This window comes from Narcine bancroftii, chromosome 10 (genome assembly GCF_036971445.1).
Source record: "Narcine bancroftii isolate sNarBan1 chromosome 10, sNarBan1.hap1, whole genome shotgun sequence".
In the NCBI taxonomy this organism is placed as follows: Eukaryota; Metazoa; Chordata; class Chondrichthyes; order Torpediniformes; family Narcinidae; genus Narcine; species Narcine bancroftii.
Window position 1 is genome coordinate 90,623,705 of NC_091478.1, and position 22,856 is coordinate 90,646,560.

Here is a 22,856-nt window from a genome sequence, read left to right on the forward strand (position 1 = left end):
TCCCAAGTGAACAATTGTTTTCATTCTCCTTCTGTGCCACCAGAAATTATAAGTGGAAACTAAAACGCAACTAAATACCTTCAATCTACTCTTGTGATCAGTGATAAATGCAGTTCTACATGCTAAAGGTCACTGGAAGACTGCACTACAATAGACAACTGTCTATTAGTAACAGGATGTGGTTATACTGCCACCAAGTGTTATGAAAGAATATTAGCAAAAAGGCTTTGGCATCATTTCACAGTCCAAAATTTGTCGCACTGGCAATAGAGGTTAAATAAAGAGGAAGAAAATTCTTGTGAAACTGGTTGATTTGATGGATATATGGACTGTTTCAATACTATTCGGTCAGATTTGTGTCTATTATACAAATACTCAGTTATAATTTTCTATTTTCATTTTCAATTTTTGCTCTGTTTAATATACAAATCTTTCAAAACAAATATTAAAGTTCAATCTCAAAAATTGCACATCAAGTACTGACTCCAAATACTAACTACCCCATCCTAGACCCTACCCTAAACACGCCCATCCCAACCAATACTCAACCCAGGTCCACCACCTAAATTTTCTTTGGCTTGGCTTCGCGGACGAAGATTTATGGAGGGGGTAAAAGTCCACGTCAGCTGCAGGCTCGTTTGTGGCTGACAAGTCCGATGCGGGACAGGCAGACACGGTTGCAGCGGCTGCAGGGGAAAATTGGTTGGTTGGGGTTGGGTTTTTCCTCCTTTGCCTTTTGTCAGTGAGGTGGGCTCTGCGGTCTTCTTCAAAGGAGGTTGCTGCCCGCCAAACTGTGAGGCGCCAAGATGCACGGTTTGAGGCGATATCAGCCCACTGGCGGTGGTCAATGTGGCAGGCACCAAGAGATTTCTTTAGGCAGTCCTTGTACCTTTTCTTTGGTGCACCTCTGTCACGGTGGCCAGTGGAGAGCTCGTCATATAACACGATCTTGGGAAGGCGATGGTCCTCCATTCTGGAGATGTGACCCATCCAGCGCAGCTGGATCTTTAGCAGCGTGGACTCGATGCTGTCGACCTCTGCCATCTCGAGTACTTCGACGTTAGGGATGAAAGCGCTCCAATGGATGTTGAGGATGGAGCGGAGATAACGCTGGTGGAAGCGTTCAAGGAGCCGTAGGTGATGCCGGTAGAGGACCCATGATTCGGAGCCGAACAGGAGTGTGGGTATGACAACGGCTCTGTATACGCTTATCTTTGTGAGGTTTTTCAGTTGGTTGTTTTTCCAGACTCTTTTGTGTAGTCTTCCAAAGGCGCTATTTGCCTTGGCGAGTCTGTTGTCTATCTCATTGTCGATCCTTGCATCTGATGAAATGGTGCAGCCGAGATAGGTAAACTGGTTGACTGTTTTGAGTTTTGTGTGCCCGATGGAGATGTGGGGGGGCTGGTAGTCATGGTGGGGAGCTGGCTGATGGAGGACCTCAGTTTTCTTAAGGCTGACTTCCAGGCCAAACATTTTGGCAGTTTCCGCAAAGCAGGACGTCAAGCGCTGAAGAGCTGGCTCTGAATGGGCAACTAAAGCGGCATCGTCTGCAAAGAGTAGTTCACGGACAAGTTTCTCTTGTGTCTTGGTGTGAGCTTGCAGGCGCCTCAGATTGAAGAGACTGCCATCCGTGCGGTACCGGATGTAAACAGCGTCTTCATTGTTGGGGTCTTTCATGGCTTTGTTCAGCATCATGCTGAAGAAGATTGAAAATACTAACCCACCAAATGGCACAATTAGGAAACAAAGTGCGCTCTTGAGCGAGAGACAATTGAACAGCCTTGTATTCTACAAGGGCCAACAAAGGCTGAGGACTGCCTACAAGGAGATGAGACATTCGGAAGCTCAAATCAAACCACAACACACAGCCCCCGAATAACCCAATTTGAATCCCCCAACTAAGCCTAATTTCACCCCAACCAACCCCTAACTCTGACCCTCCCCAACTAACCCAAATCCAAACTCCTCAACTAACCATCACTTTGCCCCAAAGCCCTACCCCAGAACCAACCCCAACCCCCTCAACTAACCAGAGGTGAGGAGTAAGAGATTCGGAATGGATTTAAAAAAAGGATTTTTTTTCACCCAGAGAGTGTTGAAATCTGGAGTATAATCCCTGAAGGGATGGTGATGGCAGATGTTATCACAACATTCAAGAAGTATTTAAATGACCACTTGAAACAGCATGGCATAGAAGTCTACAAATTGAATGCTGATTAATATGGATAGGTACTTCTTGGCAAGCAGAAGATTGATACTGTGGGCTAAAGAGTTTGTTCCTGTGCGGTATGACTATTACTCTTTCATTCCAAAATCATTTTACCTATTCTTCCCATCATGGTTTTAACAGACTTATGCTTTCCATTTTCAATGCCACTTGATTTCTGATGAGTGCCTAATGAAATTAATATCATGAAAAGTCTGTAGCATAATTTGGAGGTTCGTGCGATTGGTTTAATTCACAGTGGCCAACTCACAAATGATATGACCTGACTGGTAGATTTAAAGAGAAACTCGCCTCCATTAATATAGATCAATAGGACTTCCATTTCTTGTCAGCTACTGAATGCCAGAACTAATTGGCTCTTCAATGAGTTCTGCCATTCAATAACAGTGCCTTCCACAATTTCCACACACCTCGATTCACTTAGTACCCAAATATCTTTAATTTCACAGCTTATTCAATTTTCAGCCTGAGAAGAGGTTGCTGATCAGAAACATAGACTAATTTCTCTTTCTACAGAAACTGCTTGTCTGGTTGGTTCACCCAGGATTTCTGTGCTTGCTTCAGATGCCAGCATCTTTAATTTTATTTGTTATTCTTCATTGTTGATTGGAATATACATAGTGACTGTGTAGCCAAGCTCTCAGGAGGAGATTCCAATGACCTTTTCACTTAATACAGTGCTGGAGAAACTCAGCAGATCAAACAGTGTACTTTATATAGCAAAGATAAAAATACATAAGAGTTAAGTTTTCCTCATTCACCTCCTTATTTTGCAGCGATTCATTCTGTAACCAGAAGTCCCAGCAAGGAACACACCTTCCCAGCAATTAAAACAATGACCACATTTAATCAATCTTTCTTCTCAGAACAATACACAACTTATTTCAAAAATCAGTCCAATAAACACCCCAAACTCCAATTTATCTTTTCTCATACAAGAACAAAATCGTAAAACAGTATTTCAAGTGTGGTCAGTAACATTTGCAGATCTGGAAAAGCGCATTAAAGAGCAATCCATCACCAACTGATTTCCCTCCAAATCTCACCCTAACTTGGAAATACAATTACCATTGTCACTACATCTATGCCTTGGAACTTCTTCCCCAACAATATGGCTGGAGTACCTTCACTGGGATAACATGTTATAAAGAAAGCAGCTCTCTTGTCCTTTCCCTTGTGTTATTAGGGACGAGAACTAATTGCTGGACTGGTCAATGACACCTTCATTCAATGAATTTTTTTTTTAATTTTTTATTTTTCACACCATAAATCACATTAACCATGGTACACACTTTTTCCTTTTCACACATATACAGTGCCATTTTCTCCCCCCCCTCCCTCCTCCCATCCCACCCTCCCTACCTCCCCCCTCCCCTCCATTTAAGGTATAAAATCTAGGATACATTAAACCAGTCAGACAATGTTGTCATTCAATAAAAATACACCAGAAATTCTACTGAGTCCATTCTTTTCATTTCCTTTTCCTTCCATTAACTTAGGTAATGATTGTCCCCGGTAGGTTTTCGCTATTGTATTTAATGTAAGGCTCCTATATTTGTTCGAATATTTCAATATTATTTCTTAAACTATATGTTATTTTTTCTAATGGAATACATTTATTCAATGAATTTATTTTAAAACATTTGTGGAGCACAGCAAACCAATACTAATGGTTTTGGGGCAACTGCCGTGGGTAGGGGTGGGAAGGGAGCAAGCAGTCAGTCTAAAGGGAAATATGGAATGCTATGGGTTGTTAGGTCTAAATAGGAAATTCACAATCAGCCTTTGTGATTGAAATGAGGTTCAAGCAGTCAGGTGGCATGGCCCAGTGTATGAGGTAAGGAATTCAGAGAGCAATCACAGTGGTTTTCTGTTTCAGATTTATTGTCAGAGTACAGACATGACATCACATACAACCCTGAGATTCCTTTTTCCTGGCAGCGCAGCAAAATTACCACTAATTGGAAGTGCAGAAAATAAACTGTACACAGTGTAAAACATGTAAACAAAGAACTGTAGACAGATAACAAATGTAAACAAACTGACTGTGCAATACAGAGAACAAAAAGAAAATCAGTAAAGTGCACAAGTAAGAGTCCTTAAATGTGTCTGATTAAGTTCGTCATTGAGGACTCTGACGGTGGAGGGTTAGCAGTTGTTTCTGAACCTGGCGGTGTGAGTCTTCTGGCACCTATATCTCTTTCCTGATGACAGCAGTGAGAACAGAGCATGTGGCTGGGTGGTGAGGGTTTTTGATGTTTTCTGTTGCTCTCCGATGGCAGTGTTCCCTATAGATATACTCAAGAGTGGGGAGTGTTTTGCCTGTGATGCCCTGGGCTGTGTGATACACCATCACTTACTCAAAAGACTGTTGTTGAGAAACCAATAGGCTTTTATTCACTTAAGAACAAGGCACATCCATACTCTTCTATTGTCCTGCACTGAGGAGGAGGCTGTGGAACAGTCACCTTTATACAGGAGCCTGTGGGGAGGGACTACAGGTACAATCAGCCAATAGGTGTGCCTGACCAGACAGTTATATGCAACAGTAGTTTCTCACATTGTCCACTAACATTTGGAGAGCTTTACACTCAGGGATATTGGTGTTTCCATACCTGACCATAATACAGCTAGTCAGCACACTTTCCACCATACCTCTGTAGAGATCTGCTAGGGTTTCTGATGCCATACAAAATCTCCACAAACTCCTGAAGAAGTAGAGGCATTGACATGCTTTCTTCATGATGCCATTGGTGTGTTGGGTCCAGGAAAGATCCTCCAAGACAGTGACTCCCAAGAACTTAAATTTGCTCACCCTCTCCATCTCTGATCCCCCAAAGATCATTGGACTGTATACCTCTGGCTTTCTTTTCCTGAAGTCAACAACCAGGTCCTTAGTTTTGGTGACATTGAGTGCAAGTTATTGTTGTTGCACCATTCAGCCAATCTCCAAGTTGTCAATCTCCATCCTGTGTGCTGACTCACCCCCTTCCTTTATACAACCCACTACCATGGTATTGTCAGCAAATTTGTAAAAAATGTTATTGTCATACTGAGCCACACAGTCATAGGTGTAAAGTGAGTAGAGCTGGAAGCTAAGAGCACAGTACTGTGGTGCTCCAGTACTAATAGAGATTGCGGAGAAGAAGTTCTTACCAATCTTCACTGATTGTCGTCTGGAGGTGAGGAAATCCATGATCCAATTACACAATAGGGTGTTAATTCCTAGGACTTGAAGTTTGCTGATCAATTTTGAGAGGATGATGGTGTTAAATGCCAAAATCAAGTCAATAAAGAGCATCCTGATGTGCACGTATCCATCTTTCTTATCCAGGTGTTCCAGGGCTTTGTGTTGAGTCAGTGAGATGGCATCTGCTGCAAACCTGTTACTACGATAGGCAAAATGGAATGTATCCATATCTCTACTCAGACAGGAGCTGATCTGCTTCATCGCCAGCCTTTCAAAACACTTCTTCACTATTGATGAAAGTGCTACTGGTCAATAGTCATTAAGGCAGGTAACTACTCTTCTTGGGCACAGGTATGATTGATGCCTGTTTGAAACAAGTTGGTACCACACCCTGCTGGAGTGAGATACTGAAGATTTGGTAAGTTGGTCAGCACAGATTTTTAATACTCAGCCAGGTACTCCATCTGTGCTGGATGCTTTCCTCAGATTCTCTCTCCTAAAGCCAGCATGCACATCATCCCCAGATATGGACAGGATGAGATCATCAGGGGGTGTAGGGGTGCAGAGGGGTAAACAATGAAAGGTATATATATATATCATCTTTCATGATAAGAGGTTTGAAGAATAATAATAAATATATTGATATAGAAATTCTGGAGCATAGCCGTCTGCTACTTTTCAGATTTGGTTTTGTAAAAGGTTATGGCATTTAGGCCCTGCCATAGCTGTCAGGTCTCCCTCACTGTTTCCATTTCACCAGAATCTCCACTTCACCCAGGAGATAGCTTTCCGCAGGCCATACCTGCTCCTGGTGTACTGATCTGGATCTCCAGACTTAAGTGCCTGTGACCTGGCTCTCAGCAGGTTCTGATTTCATTGTTCATCCAGGCCTTCTGGATGGGGAAAACCCTGAATGATTTGGTGGGTCACACTCATCCACAGCTGAGTGGATCATTTGATAAACTATGTGACTGCCTTGGTGTACTCATTCAGATTCTCAGCAGAGTCCTTGAACACCACCAAATCCGTTAACTTAAGGAAGTCCTGTAACTGTTCTTCAGTCTCCTGTGACCACCTTCTAGCTTACCTGGAAGGAATGTACCTTAAATGAGTTGATGGAGCTTGACGCAATGTCCTACTCAGACAGCCTCCCTATAACTGACAATGAGCCACGCTTCAACATTGTGCCTACTTCTGAATGAGTTCACAAGTTGTGTACACTTGGATGAAACTGCTGGATGCCATGCCACATGCCCAAACACCTCTGGGCATTGACACTTGGAGGATGTGGAATGAAAATCAAAGACCTCATGTCACACAGTAAGTCAAAATATTTATTTAAAAATATTAATTGCACAGCACATGTAAATATTGAGTTATGCTCCAGAATTACTGCATTAATATATTTATTATTATTCTTCAAATCTCTTATCATAAAAGATGATATATATACCTTTCATTGTTTACACTACTGACCCATGAATGCATCACCAGATCCAGCTCCAACAGTGTAATCAAGTTTGCAGATGGCACAACAGTAGTTGGCCTTATCAGCAACAATGATGAGTCGCACTATAGAGAAAAGATCGAAAATCTCGTGATATTGTGCGAGAATAACAATCTGAGTCCAAACATGGACAAGATGAAGGTGATGATCATGACTTTAGGAGGACCAGAAACTATCACCCTTCACTACGCATCAAACACTCTGTCATGGAGAGAGTGGAGGGCACCAAATTCCTTGGAGTTCACTTAACTAGTGACCTAACATGGTCACTCAATATCTCCTCACTTGTCAGGAAGGCACAACAGCAACTGCACTTAGTGAGAAGACTAAAGTGGGTAAGACTAACAGCCACCGGTATGTCAAGAGAGGATCTGGCTTGCTGCATCACAGTGTGGCATGGTTACTACAGAAAAATTAATTGGAGGACAATCTTTAGGACCATACAGTGGCAGAGAGGACCTCTGGAGTCTCCATGACCCCACCCCATCAACGTGACCTACTGGGATCATTGTCTGAAACCCACACACAGCATCTTTCAGCTGCTCCCATCAGAAATGAGATACAGGAGTATCAGGGCCAATACCACCAGGCTGAGAAACAGCTTCTCCCCACTGGCAGTGAAAATGCTGAACGACCATCAAGCTGCTCACATTAACCATCTGAAATTCATATTTACTTATTTATTTGTATTTATGAATAATTGCCCTGCACATGTATTCTTTGTCTGTATGTATGTTATATCTGGTTGTGTGTCTGTGTGTTTTGCACTGAGGATCAGAGAATGCTATTTTACCAGGTTGTACTTGTGCAATCAGATGACAATAGACTTGACTGTTCCTTGGTGTAACTGGATCCTAACATCCTACAATATATGCTCAAGATCATCAAGTCCCTCAGCATCAAAATTTCCCAGTCTGTTGCCATTTAAAGGATATTCTGATTTTCTCTTTTCTCTGCTTTTGTGGACGACTTCATTTTTCTTCATATTATCTACTGCAAGTTTCATTCCTGTCTTATCATTCCAGTCTGTCCAGAGATCTCATTTCCTTCCACACGTCCTATCACAAAGAAATTGTGTATATACTGATGAAGGGTTTTTGACTTGAAACATTAATATTCTTCACAACTTCCTATTTCCTGTATTTCTGTTTTTATTTCAGATTTCCAGCATTTTCATTTCTTTTAATAATCATGTTTTATAAAAATCTTGCATGATCCTTAATCAAGTCAATGGTTTGAATGTAATTAATTAAGGCTCAAGCAATTGTTCTTGCAAATATACCGTGGCACCGAATTTAATTTCTTTTTCATTTGTTTGTTTACTGGTCGAATAAGCAATCTCAGCTCATTAGGGTTGTTGTTTTTACTTCTTCATTCAGGATGGACGAAAAGCTGAAAGACCTGCAGGCCTCAAAAATGGTCAGGAAAAGATGTAGCTGAGATATACATAGTGAGGAAGGCAGCTTATTAAAGGCCTTAGCCAGCATGCTTTCTGCAAACAGGAATTCTTTTGCAAAAGAAATCCCAAAAAGTCACTTTAGGTGGTCACACTCAAGATACAAAATGCTTATGTCAAATGACAATGCAAGGAGATGAAAGGAGAGTTCAAAGAAAATTGAAAATGCAGGTTAGACAGCGGAGTTTCTAGCGGTTTCTGATTTTCTTTCAGATTTCCAGCATCTGCATTTTTATATTTACTTGATTTACCTCCAATACTTGGCAGAAACGTTCAACAAGATTATCAAGAGAAATGGGCAGCTGATTGATGGCAGTATATTATAGTGATGGAACACATGACTGGAAGTACCCCAAGATGTCTTTTCTGGAAAACTGCATTGTTGAAAGAGACCTAGAAAAAGAGAAAAGGGGGAAGAATAAGGATTGTGTTTGGATACTGTAGAAGAATTATATTTCAAAGTCAAGATATAAATGCAGGCTATTGATCTTCTTATGTTAAATTCATAATTTTTCTTGTGCTTCATAAAGTAGTTAAAAGATCTATTGAATAACACCCTAACCAAAATAAAACTACACTGCTGGAAATGAAAACCCATCTGCTATCTTTTCAAGTCCACACACACACTTCTGAAAATAGTTTAGTTTAAATGTTGTCCTGTTTTAAAAATAATGCTAAAAGCTAATCCAATGGAGAGAGGATAGATAAATAATTATTAGTCTAATACGGTATATTCGAGTAAAGCATTACCATGATATTTTTCTGGCCCACATCTTCATCAATGCATTTGCCATTTGGAGTAAATGCCATTAAAAAGTAAATATGCCATCCTGCCCTTCTATAGTATAACTTGCTGTTACAGAAATTTGTCCTCATATCCCAATGCACTGATTGGCTATACTGATCATTTTCAATTCCAGTAAAACAAAATGAATTTGCTTGTGAAAAATTGACAGTTGGTTGAAACTCTAGTTACCAGCTAAGATTCAAGCACACTGGACAGCCAACCTGTAATAGCACAACACAAAAAGGAAAAAGGAGCAGGAGTCGACAATCAGTCAGCCATTCCATATGATCATGCCTCAACTCCTTTTCTGTGCCATTCCTCTTCTATCCCTTGATACATCAAATATTTACATACTTGCAATTTAAATAATTCTAATAATCCAATTTCCCCCTCATCCATGGCAGAGAATTCCAGAGGTTGACCACTCTCTGCACTTTTAATTGACCAGCCCCTTATCCTGTGGTGAAGTCTGTTAGGTCTGCTTTGTTCATGAATGAGTGAGACAAACACCAGACTGAGTCGAAATCAGGGTTCTTTGTTCTTTATTACCGGATTGTAACACTTGCAACTAACAATGTTAGTCGGAGAATGCATTCTGCCGTTATCAGCAAAATGGTGATTTTTTATACCCTTGGATACGTGCTTAGAACATCATCATATCATTACTTGTCCAATGACTAAAACTGTTGCTATCCTTTCCCTGCTAGCTTCCTGCCTCTCAATCCATCAATGTCTCTCTTATCTTGTAAGTACAAGGATGCATTCACATCTTGTTACAGCCCTGCACAGGGTAACTCCTTACACATTTCCATCTCATGATGTTTTACCTTACAAGTCCCACTGGTGAAACCATCCCAATATCCTCCATGTGACAATTCGTTAGGATCTTAAGTGTTTGAATAAGGTCACACCTCATTATTCCAAACTAAGGAATATAGACTCAAATTATTTGGTCTCTTTTAGTTGTACAAACCTCTCATCCCAGACATTAGCCTGCAAGATTTCCTTACGCTGCCTCCAATGTTTCTTTTCTTTAAGATAAGGGAACCAAAATTGTCTGCATTAAGGAAACATTGCTTTGTGGATCCAGAACTGGCTTGCCCACAGAAAGCAAAGTGTGGTTATAGATGGGTTATATTCTGCAGGGAGGTCAGTGTCTAGTGGTGTGCCTCAGGGATCTGTTCTGGGACCCTTACTGTTTGTGATTTTTATAAATGTCCTGGATGAGGAAGAGAAGGGATGGGTTAGCAAGTTTGCTGATGACACAAAGGTTGGTGATGTTGTGGACAGTGTGGAGGGCTATCTGAGATTATAGTGGGACATTGATAGGATGCAAAACTGGGCTGAGAAGTACCAGATGGAGTTCAACCCAGACAAGTGTGAAGTGGTTTAATTTGGTAGGTCAAATATGATGGCACAATTATAGTATTAATGGTAAGACTCTTGGCAGTGTGGAGGATCAGAGGGATCTTAGGGGTCCAAGTCCATAGGATGATCAAAGTAGCTGCACAGGTTGACTCTGTGGTTAAGAAGACCTTCATTAATCATGGAATTGATTCTAGGAGCTGACAGGTAATGTCACAGCGATATAGGACCCTGGTCAGACCCCACTTGGAGTCCTGCGCTCAGTTCTGAAGAATGTGGTAGCCATAGAAAGAGTGTAGAAGAGATTTATAATGATGTGCCTGGATTAGGGAGCATGCCTTACGAAAATAGGTTGATTGAACTTGGCCTTTTCTCCCTGGAGCGACAGAGGATGAGAGGTGACCTGATAGAGGTGTATAAGATGATGAGAGGCATTGATCATTTGGATAGTCAGAGGCTATTTCCCAGGGCTGAAATGGTTGCTAGGTTTAAGGTCCAGGGGAAAATCTACAGAGGAGATGTCAGGGGAAATACTTTTTTGCAGAGAGTGGTGAGTGTGTTGGATTGGCTGCCGGCAACAGCGGTGGAGGCAGATACGATAGGGTCTTTTAAGAGACTTTTGGATAGGTACATGAGCTTAGAAAAATAGAGGCCTATGGGTAAGCCTAGTAATTTCTAATGTAAGGACATGTTTCGGCACAACTTTGTAGGCTGAAGGGCCTGTATTATGCTGTAGGTTTTCTATGTTTTTATGTATTCCCAGTGAGTCCTCATCCTGTATGATTGCAAACCCTGTACAAAGCAAGACATGTTGCTTGTCTTCTTATTTACTTGTAAGAGCTGACTGCTAGCTTTAAGAGTTTAATCACTGGAACACTTTTGAGGTTTCTCTATATTTAGATAATAATCTGCCTTTTAATTTCTCATGCCAAAGAACATGACCTCACACTTCCCCATGTTAAACTCCATTGACCAGTCTTTGGCCCACTCACTCAACCTACCTCTATCCCATTGCAGAATCACAGTGACCTTATCACAACATGCCCTTCCACCTATTTTCAAATTTCAGCAAATTTGGAAATTTTACATACTATTTCTTTCTCCAGGTCTTTAATCTACATAGTAAACAGTTGCAAGTCAAGAACTTGTATCTACACTGGTTATCTCCACTGGTTATCTCCTTCCAGTCTGAAAAGGACCCCTTTATTCAAACTCTGTTTTCTGTGAGACATTCAGTTTCCAATCCATTCTAACACACTTCCTCTGATACCATGGATTTTTTTTAATTTATGCACCAGCCTCTTATGTGGCATTTTATCAACTGCTTTGTCAAAGAAGATAAAGTCTGAATTCTTCAAGCATAATATTTAACTTCTTAACATGAGGGCTTCTCTGACCTAACACAAAGGATGAAAACCAGAAATCATTAAACTGCAGTAACAGTTAATACAAACCCTCCAACAGATTAAACAGGATTCCAATTATGCAAAATCATCTCTATGCAGTGTCAAATGAAACCAGGAGAGCACAAAACAAAAATAAAAACTGATCAAATTGACTGCACAATCAAATAAATTCTCCAATGGATAAAAATTGATTTATTTCACAATTAAAAATTTAAATTAGCAAAAAGGGTTAAAGATACATTTCCATAACTAAAATTTTATTTCTGTTAGCTCTAAGCCCTCAATCAATGCTCTGAAAAATGTTGCTCAACATTCTGATGGCAATGTTCCTAAACCTACACAAGTATACATGCATCCTGTGGGATTTTAGAAAATACATCTTTTGCAGCTTAGGCTACATACAGTTATTAGGATTGGCTCAGAAATGTAATAACATTGGGAAAAAACAAACAGCATTGGGAAAATGTTGTCAAAAAACTAAATTATTATATAAATACAAAAGGAACTATATCTGTGAAATATTTGCTTCCAGAACATCCCTGGATGATAACTTTACCGTATTGTCATTATTCCTGAGAGATCCATAACAAAATCAGATACGTCACATCAACACATGAATCAAACTGTAAATGCATGTACATATTAGAAGCAAAGCTCTGATCTGGGGAAAATGTTCTGCAGGATCATAGAAGTGCAGTTTTCACTCACAAGCAGTAATTGGTTGTGTAAATTGTTTTCTAGAAAATAAACATCAAAATTACATTTAATTTGATGAGGTTAGCTTTTGCATTTTGTACTTGAAACATTTACGGAGAACTAGTATATTTCTATTTTATGCCGCATTGTAGCATCTATTAGAGGTGCTTGGTCAATCTACACGATTGCTATTAAAAACAATTAGTAACAAGTCACTATAACATTCAAAGGCAAAATATTATTTGAAATGAAATTGCCTGACACCATGATTAACTGTCTACTATTTTAGTCTCAGATGTTCCTTACAAATATACACCATTTTATTGAAAATGTTCTGTTATTTTAATATTTAGAAGACATTTTTAAATAATTGCCAACAATAATAACATTGGAATGCAGTGTAAAATAATTCAATTAACTATGCTCTTAAATGAAACCTTCTACAAGCTATTTTGAGGAAATGTTCTCGTTGAAAGCAGATTATTACCAAACAGTTGATATTCCAGATATTGTAATTTTCAATAACTACAAAAAATGTAATTTATTGCAAGCATCATTTCAATCAATTCAAAAAAACCCATAATATTCACAATATCATGACTTGACTAATTCACAAAGACCTGCACGTTTATGGAAATGTCTTCAATTTGATATGTTTAGATACATCATCATTGTTCAGATCTCATTACAAGGAGTATGAATAGGCCATCAAACTTCTAAACCCTGTCCCACCTTCAATAATATCAGGACTGATCGACTATTTCGTCAATATTTCAACCCATTCCCAAATTCATTTATCCCTTTGATGTCCAAAAATCTATTAATTTCATTTTGAATATTCTTAATAATTGACTGTCAATGACTAAGAATCTACTGCCCGCTGAAGAACAAAACTCAAATGATTTACAACCCTCTATTCTCATCTTCCTCATACTCCATCACTTAATCTGACACAATGGTGAGAATTAATAACTTTAGGTCAATTGTCCCCTTGCTCGTCAATGGCTTTTAAATCCATTCTTTATCATCTGGGTATCTGCAATTTGTTGTAGAGAACCAACTGGAACCCTTGCAACAATGCCAATGAATGAAAATGACCTTTTGCATCATAATATAATTACATAACACACCCAAACAACCCTACTTAACAAATACCGGGGGTAAATGGCGAAATCACCAGATGCCTGGCCAAGTCACACCAACTGTCTTAATTATAATTGTGAGATCTGGCTGTCTAAATGCTTCTGGCACCCAAAAACATACAAAAAATGATTAAAGATCTTAAAATAAAAACATAAACCATTAAAATACTTAATCCCACACAATTGTTCTCTTCCATCAAAGCTACTAATGAAATACACTGCACCTAATCTAACCTGGTACAAATCTTTATGCAGTTTTCCCCCATATCCCAGTATATTCTACATATTCCCACACTGCCACATCAAGATGTTGTTTGGGATAAAGGTTTTAAGGTTAAGTTTTTCTTAAAATGGAGGAGACCAACGAGGGAATCTCTGGTAAAGGTTGGAGATTAAGAGGGGATTGGAGGATTTTTTTTTCTTTTACGCAGAGGTGGTTAAACCTTGAAAAACACTGCCTGAGCAGTAGTGGTTGATTAACCATTAGGCTGACTAGGCTGAAGCTTAGAGGCCTGGAGGGTAAGGAAGCCCGAGTCCTTGGGCTTCAGCCTACTCAGTAAACTTGACCCCTTGAAACTGTGCCAGTTTGTTAAAAGAATACCCATTAACCCCAGGCTGACTACAGTGCCAGTGATCGGGACGGGTGGGGGGGGGTTCAAATCCCGCGCTGTCTGTAAGAAGTTTGTACATTCTCCCCGTGCCTGCATGAGTTTTCCCTGGGGGCTCCTTCAGGATTTCTCCGATATTTATTTGTAAAACCTGCCAGAATGCGAGAGAATTCCAAACCGCACCTGAGCTTGTGGCAGCACTGCTACTGGACTGTATTTTTCTGGTTGCACCGGGTGTTTAAGATATTTAGAAACACATTTACGGTGTATTTCATTATAATAACACCAGAACGTCTAAGTCCATAGACCTACACATAACTGGCAACTTGTGCTCACTGCTACCTTTCCCTGCGACTGCTGGGCGAAATCATGCAAAATCCACAAGCTACAGCTATGCTCGGGCCCAGACAGATTCCCCTTTCCCAGTGGCTGCATTGTGTTCACCCAGTACTGGCAGGCATGGGCGTGTGCATAGGGGTGTTCACTCCCCATCCCTTTTCAGCCCAGCAGCACCTCCATCCCCATGCCCCTCTCCTGCACCACATATTTTTGAACTGTGAGACGACAGAAGATGTGGTCTCGCTGTTCAAAAGCAGGCACAACTGATCTGCCCTGCTGTCTTCTTTTGTGTGCTCCCTGCTGATTGGGCTATTAACTGACATGGATCACGTGCGTGAGTAGCATACGTGAATCGTGCGAACGCAAGACATGAAAAGAGTTCGATGTTCGAACAGTAATTCAGAGAGGGAGGGACCCCGAGAGGCGAGATCTGTAAATAAAATCTTTTGTTTTATTTAAAAACTGAATTGATTTGCAGATGGTGCCACATAGTTCAGGTAGGCCGAGGGGAGGGTTCAAAGTCGGTGTCGGGAGCTTTGGTCAGCGGAGCTCCCAATGCCAGAGTCCTGACTCCTAACCTTCCCCTGTCCCTTTGGCCTACTGATATGTACCAGATGAGACTAAAGCAACCTGTGCAATGTGAAGCATTGAGGATGCTTTGGCATTCCCTGCAATAAATCGTGCTTTGCTGGAATGAAATATATAACCATATAACCATTTATGGAGCGGAAACAGCCCATGTTGGCCTTTCGAGTCCGCATCGGTTTACTGATTTTGTGCGCCCTCTTCAGGCATTGGTCCCGGTAGATCTTCATTCAATAACGATGGGCGAATTCAATGCAGGTGGAATCTTATTGAAATTGAAAGCAAGATTGTTGTCCTGGCACCACACAACCAGATTCTTGATCTCCATCCTGCTTTCTGACTCTTTACAGCTGTTTTCATGAATTGCCATTTTTAATATATTTTTGAAGAAAAAAAAAGTGCAATGATAATGCTTGAGTTTTATATATCTGCTACAATTTAAAAATATTTTAAATTTTTTCCATACATGTAATTAATAAATCATTATACAATAAAATAAATATTCAAACTGAAGAAATTTTCATTCATTACATGATGGTTATAACCCCTCCCCTTTCCTCCCTCTCCCAACCCCTCACCCTCTTAAAGAATAATATATGCATATGAAGAATTATATTTAGTATTAAAAAGGAACAGTGGAAGAAATATAAAGAAATAATATAGTATCTTGGATTGCCCAGAATATCCCCCCCAATACATTGGAACTCAACAGATTTTGTATGAACATTTCATTTTAAGGAAGAAGGTAACATTTCTACATATTTATACCTAAAATTTGTATAAGAGCTACAAATTCTAAGAAATATAGGGTATTTATTTTGTAAATTATATGTAATTTTCTCTAAAGGAATACAACTTTGGATTTCTGCATTCCGTCGTCCCATATCTATATATAAGTCTGATTTGTAAGTCACTACAATAAATTTTCTTGCTACCACCAATGCTCTTTTAACAAGTTTCATTTGATATATTGAAATTTTAGTTTGGGTCTTGTTCCTTCTATATTTCCCAATAGAAATAAATCTGGGTTTAATGGAAATAGTGTACCTGTAACTTGTTCTAAAAAATTTTGTAAATCCATCCAGAAAGGTTTTATCTTAGGGCATGACCAAGTTGAATACAAAAAAAGTACCTATCACTTCACTGCACCTATAGCATCTGATTTCATTTTATTCAGTTTCTGTAGTGTTAAATAAAGCTGATGTAAAAAATTATATTGAACTAATCTATATCTTACATTTGTGTTTGTCATGCTATCTTGGCAAAGATCTAACCATCTTTGCTCATCAATTGTAATATTCAGATCCAACTTCCATTTCTGTCTTGATTTACACACTCCCTGTTTAATAGTTCCTTTTTTCCAATAAAAGATACATTGCAGAAGTAAATTTTTTGGTATTTCCTCTCTTAATAAGTGTTTCCACCTCACTACAAATGGGTAATCACATTTCTAAACCTAACTTGTCCCTTAAATATGTTCTCAATTGGAGATAACAGTACAGCGTATTACTTATCAGTTGAAATCAAGTAGATATTAGGTAGCTTTGGAATCATTATACAAGGCCTTAATCCAATTTATAAAAGTTTGACCAAATCCAAATTTGTACAGACCCTAAATAAAAAGTGCCATTCCAGTTGATCAAAAGCTTTTTCTGCATCTAAGGCCACAGAAACACTTAAATCTTTTCTTTATTGTGCCAAATGTATAATACTAAATAGTCTAGCTACATTATCTGCTGATTGTCTCTTTTTGACAAAATCTTTTGGGTCCATTTTTTTGGAAAATTTTATTTAAAAGTTTTCCCATACATATAATAACCAAATACAAAATAAAACAATCAAATATTAATATCCAATTTATTACATAATGATATAAACCCCAACCTCCTCCCCCACTAACCTAACCCCAAAAGAAAAAGTAAAAAAAGAAGTGAAATAGTAGGAAAAGAAAAAAAGTAAGAAACTAGAATAGAAACCTGGTTGCTGCAAGTTCTCCCTTACCACATAGAATTAATAATTTATAACTTATAATATTTCCAGGAGGTTAATGAAGTTCAAAGCTCAAGGAAAATGTCTATATGTTAATTCCCTCAATTCTTAAGTAAGGGTGCCAAATTTTCAAAATTACATCATACTTATTTTTCAAATAATATGTAATATTCTCCAAAGGAACACAACTATGCATTTCTACATTCCAATGTTCCATACCCAAAAGTCACTACTATACATTCTCTTGCTACTATTAAAGCATTATTTTAAAATTGTTTTTGATATGTAGATAGTTTCAATATCGGTCTTATCCCCTCAATATTACCTAATAAAAATAACATTAGAGTTTGTGGAAATTTAATTCCCATAATCCATTCTAAATAAAATGCCAAATTTAAAAAGGGTCTCACTGTAGAGCAAGACCAAGTAGAATGTAAAATAATACCTACCTTCTGACCACATCTAAAACACTGATGATATAACTGATATAAAAAATTGTATTGAACTAACCTATATTTAACCTATAGTATTTGTCATACTGTCCCAGCACAACTCTGACCAATTTACTTCCTCAATATTAACATTTAAATCTGTCTCCCAACATTTTTCGGATTTATGCATCTCCTGTTTCGTAATTCCCTTCTGCAATAAAGTATACATAACAGAAATAAATTTCTTAATATATCTGTGTATTAATATTTCTATATCACCACATTTCAGTAATGTCATTGTTGGACCCAGTGTATCTCTCAAATAAGCCCGTAATTGATAACAAAGGGTATTATTTTGCATCCCACATTTATTTTTATTTGATCAAATGTCATTAAACATCAGTCTATGCAATATATCTATACACATATACATACACATACATACATATACACACACACACATATATATAATGTATATATACACACACACATATATGTGTATACACATATATATATACACACACATATGTGTATACATATATATATATACACACACACATATATATGTGTATACATATATATATATATACACACACACATATATATGTGTATACATATATATATATATATACACACACACATATATGTGTATACATATATATATATATACACACACATATATGTGTATACATATATATATACACACACACGTGTGTGTGTGTGTGTGTGTGTGTGTGTGTGTGTGTGTGTGTGTGTATATATATACACATGTATATGATGCTGAAACAAGACATGAAAGACCTCAACAATGAAGACGCTGTTTACATCCGGTACCGCACGGATGGCAGTCTCTTCAATCTGAGGCGCCTGCAAGCTCACACCAAGACACAAGAGCAACTTGTCCGTGAACTACTCTTTGCAGACGATGCCGTTTTAGTTGCCCATTCAGAGCCAGCTCTTCAGCGCTTGACGACCTGTTTTGCGGAAACTGCCAAAACGTTTGGCCTGGAAGTCAGCCTGAAAAAAACTGAGGTCCTCCATCAGCCAGCTCCCCACCATGACTACCAGCCCCCCCACATGTCCATCGGGCACACAAAACTCAAAACGGTCAACCAGTTTACCTATCTCGGCTGCATCATTTCATCGGATGCAAGGATCGACAATGAGATAGACAACAGACTCGCCAAGGCAAATAGCGCCTTTGGAAGACTATACAAGAGTCTGGAAAAACAACCAACTGAAAAACCTCACAAAGATTAGCGTATAGAGAGCCGTTGTCATACCCACACTCCTGTTCGGCTCCGAATCATGGGTCCTTTACTGGCATCACCTACGGCTCCTAGAACGCTTCCACCAGCGTTCATTGGAGCGACTTCATCTCCAACATCAAAGTACTCGAGATGGCAGAGGCCAACAGCATCGAATCCACGCTGCTGAAGATCCAACTGCGCTGGGTAGGTCACGTCTCCAGAATGGAGGACCATCGTCTTCCCAAGATCGGCGAGCTCTCCACTGGCCACCGAGACAGAGGTGCACCAAAGAAGAGGTACAAGGACTGCCTAAAGAAAGCTCTTGGTGCCTGCCACATTGACCACCACCAGTGGGCTTATATAGCCTCAAACCGTGCATCTTGGCGCCTCACAGTTCGGCGGGCAGCAACCTCCTTTGAAGAAGACCGCAGAGCCCACCTCACTGAAAAAAGACAAAGGAGGAAAAACCCAACACCCAACCCCAACCCACCAATTTTTCCTTGCAACCGCTGCAACCATGTCTGCCTGTCCCGCATCGGACTTATCAGCCACAAACGAGCCTGCAGCTGACGTGGACTTTACCCCTCCATAAATCTTCGTCCGCGAAGCCAAGCCAAAGCTATGTATATATACACACACACACACACTTATATATATAAAAAATTCCTTTCTGAAACCAAATATTTAAAAATTTATTATTCATTGAAAATAGAATGAGACAGTTTTGCATCAAATGCATTTTAGCCCAAACTGCACTCCTTGTTCCAATTTCATCATTTACTTTATTACAAATATTAATCAGATGCTTCAGCAAGGGTACTTCCCTTTCCCTAGATAATAACTTCACTTCCCATTTATATATAAGATTTTCTGATTTCATCTCTCCTATTTTATCAACTTTGATTTTAATCCTCATCAAAGAAAGAAGTTAAAAATCTCAATAGAGCTGCCTTATAGTAATTTCTAAAGGTTGGTCATTGCAAACCTCCTAACTCAAATTTCCAACTCAATTTGTCTAAAGAAATTTTTGACATCTTACCCTTCCAAAGAAAAATTCTAATATATTTATTTAATTCTTGTAAAAAAACTTTTGTTAGCTGGAAGCACCTCAACAAAGGTTTCTTCATTCTGTCACCCCCCAGTCTCTTTCACCCACTTCATGAACTGCTAACTTCATCTAAAGCCTGAGTGTCACTCCATCTAAGGCCTGTGTGTTTCATGCATTTAAAGCCTGCGTGTTGCATCCATCTAAGGCCTGCGTGTCGCATTCATCTAAAGCCTTTGTGTCACATCAATTTCAAACCTTAGTTTAGATTAGTTAAATTAGATAAAGTGTTATATTATTGTTTATTAATAATTTAAATATTATTTTAAATATAAACACTGTCTAGGCTAATTTCTATTGCTCTGTCTGGTACATAATACATCCATTCAACATAATACAGGCCGCTCACAAAATTCATGCTGCAGGTTGATCCAGATGATGCTAGTGTCCAGCAGGCACAAACTGTCCACTGCTGTCTACCTTTCAATGGATGGCTATTTAATGTATGACCTACATTTGTTAAGTCTAACCTGTAATACTTGAAACAGTATGAACTTCATAAAGGGAAAGTGTATTTTAGTGGCAGGTGATAGTGGAGATTGAAATAATGATAGAGTACACAAGAGGCACCAAGTACAATATTGGAGAGAGCAGACTCTCCAGTTTCCATAACTGCTCTGAATACTTTAGTAATGAAGGTGATAAAGAGGAGAAATGTTCTAGATTAAATGGAAACTTTCTACAGCCACACACCAACCCCCATTAAAACTTAATTACTTACTTCAACCCTTCACCCACAACCATAATTGCCACCACCACACCATCCATTTCACCTTCCCTACCTGTACTCACCGCCAATCCCAGCATAATAATAATTTTATTGTCATATGCTATACACCGTGCATGGAAACTCTTACTGGAAGCAGCCGATCAAGTAGCCAGTGGGGCTGTCACCAGGTGGCTGGTGCGGCTGTCAGTGTATATTTGTACTTTAAATCATCTCAAGATTACTTATAGTACCTAATACATGTAAATGCTGTGTAAATAGTTGTTATATTCCATGTATTCAGGCAATAATTACAAGAAAAAATAGTGTCCACATGTTCAATCCATGGGTTGCATTAACTAATAAAGGACCATAATAAAGGCTGCCCTGTAGGATTCAGCTAAAATAAGTGCGAATACCAAAGTTCTGCCGTTCCACCAATGGCCTGCAGACTGGCTGAGAAGACCAATGATACATATAGATTATCTTTTCTTTTTAAAATATTTTTATAAATTTTATATAGAAAAATATCACGTATATATTCTATAGATATTAATTAATTATATAGCTTATATATAATGCAATACAGAATGAGTCACACATCAAATATACATTGACTTATATAATTCTCAAAGCAAAAAGTTAAATATCCTGATGAGAATTTCACCTCATATTCTAATATTGAGATATACATTATGATTATCTAAATAAACCATACTCTTCTAGTTATAAAAAAAGGAACAAAAGAAAAATAAATACTAATCTAACTTCTCCCACTAAACACAGTCACCAGAAAGTAAATTGTAAAGAATCGAGTATCACCTCTTGGACATCAAATAGAAAACCACCATAGCACCCCTGCCTAAGCAATCAAATTATGATAATAATCCATGATTGGGCCCCATATCTTGTCAAATTCAACCTTGATCTCTTTAACATTAGATCTAATTTTCTCCAAACTCAAGCAAGACATAACATCCCGTAACCATTGCATACGAGTTGGTGCTATGCTGTCTTTCCATCATCAAAATTGCTCGTCTGGCCATCAATGAAGTAAAAGCTACTTTTTTTTAAGTTGAATTCAAGGAAATCCTCTCTTCTAAAAAATAACCAAAGCAATAAAAAGACATGGTTCTAATTTAATCCTATGAATCTGTGATAGAGTTTTAAAAAATTGTTCCCAATATTCTTGTAGTTCTGGACACTCTCAGAACATATGAATCAGAGAGGCCTAATCTTTTTAGATATCTACAAATTAGGCATTTTGTTCAGTCTCAATTATCTAATTTTACTCGAATTTCCGATACCAATGTTCTTGATTTATTTTTATTTAAAGTTTTCCCATGGTAGATTGAAAGCAATTATTTATAGTAATTTGATGGACCTAAAAATATGTTCAGGGACAGGAATCAAGAATGAATGGGAATGATTCTTGAATACATCAATTTCAGATAAAAATTGGGATAGCACGCTTGATCTGATTAATAGTACTTCATTCTGTGCTTGATATTGTTTAATACAATTTAAAGTTGTACATAGAATGCATATGTCCAAAGTTTTTATCCTGATGTTGATCCACAATGATACAAATGTTATAAATTATCTCGCCAGTTCCAATACAATCACAAAACTAGCATTATGCTCAGCCCAATGTCCTCTCAGTTCCCAAGCAACCCCATAATTATAAAGATCACTCGAGCTTTGCTACTGAAGGGCCAGAGTTTTATTCTCTCTAACTGATCATCTGGTAGGTGAAACTATGGTTTTGAAATGTTCTTAGAAAGATGAAGTTGTACTGCCTTTTCCTCTTGATATTGTACAAGTTAACTTCCTACACCTATGCCATTGCTACATCTTCTATAATGAGCAAGAAATTATACATATGCATAGAGAAATATTAAAACAACACAACAAATATTACACCCACCCCCAATATTTATAGAGGTCGATCGTCACTTCCATCAGCTGACAGCCCCGCCAGCTATTCTGTGATAGCACCACCGGCCGCCCTATGACCATCCCATAGGCCACACGCTGACAGACCCACCGGCCGCCCTGTGACAGCTC

General features: G+C 38.7%; 1 long non-coding RNA gene across 4 annotated transcripts in view; it reads right to left on the reverse strand.

Moving 5' to 3' along the window:
- The window catches only part of LOC138744912 (uncharacterized), a 97,416-nt gene that overhangs the window by 49,725 nt on the left and 24,835 nt on the right, over positions 1-22,856 (reverse strand). For 2 of the 4 annotated variants that reach the window (XR_011345866.1, XR_011345865.1), the window contains exons 2-3: positions 8,632-8,773; positions 7,718-7,982 (exon numbers count right to left, since the gene is read on the reverse strand). This is a non-coding gene — a long non-coding RNA (uncharacterized lncRNA). Of the gene's footprint in view, positions 1-7,589; positions 7,983-8,631; positions 8,774-22,856 lie in introns of those variants that run through there. The other 2 variants (XR_011345864.1, XR_011345867.1) reach the window with 2 other exon arrangements.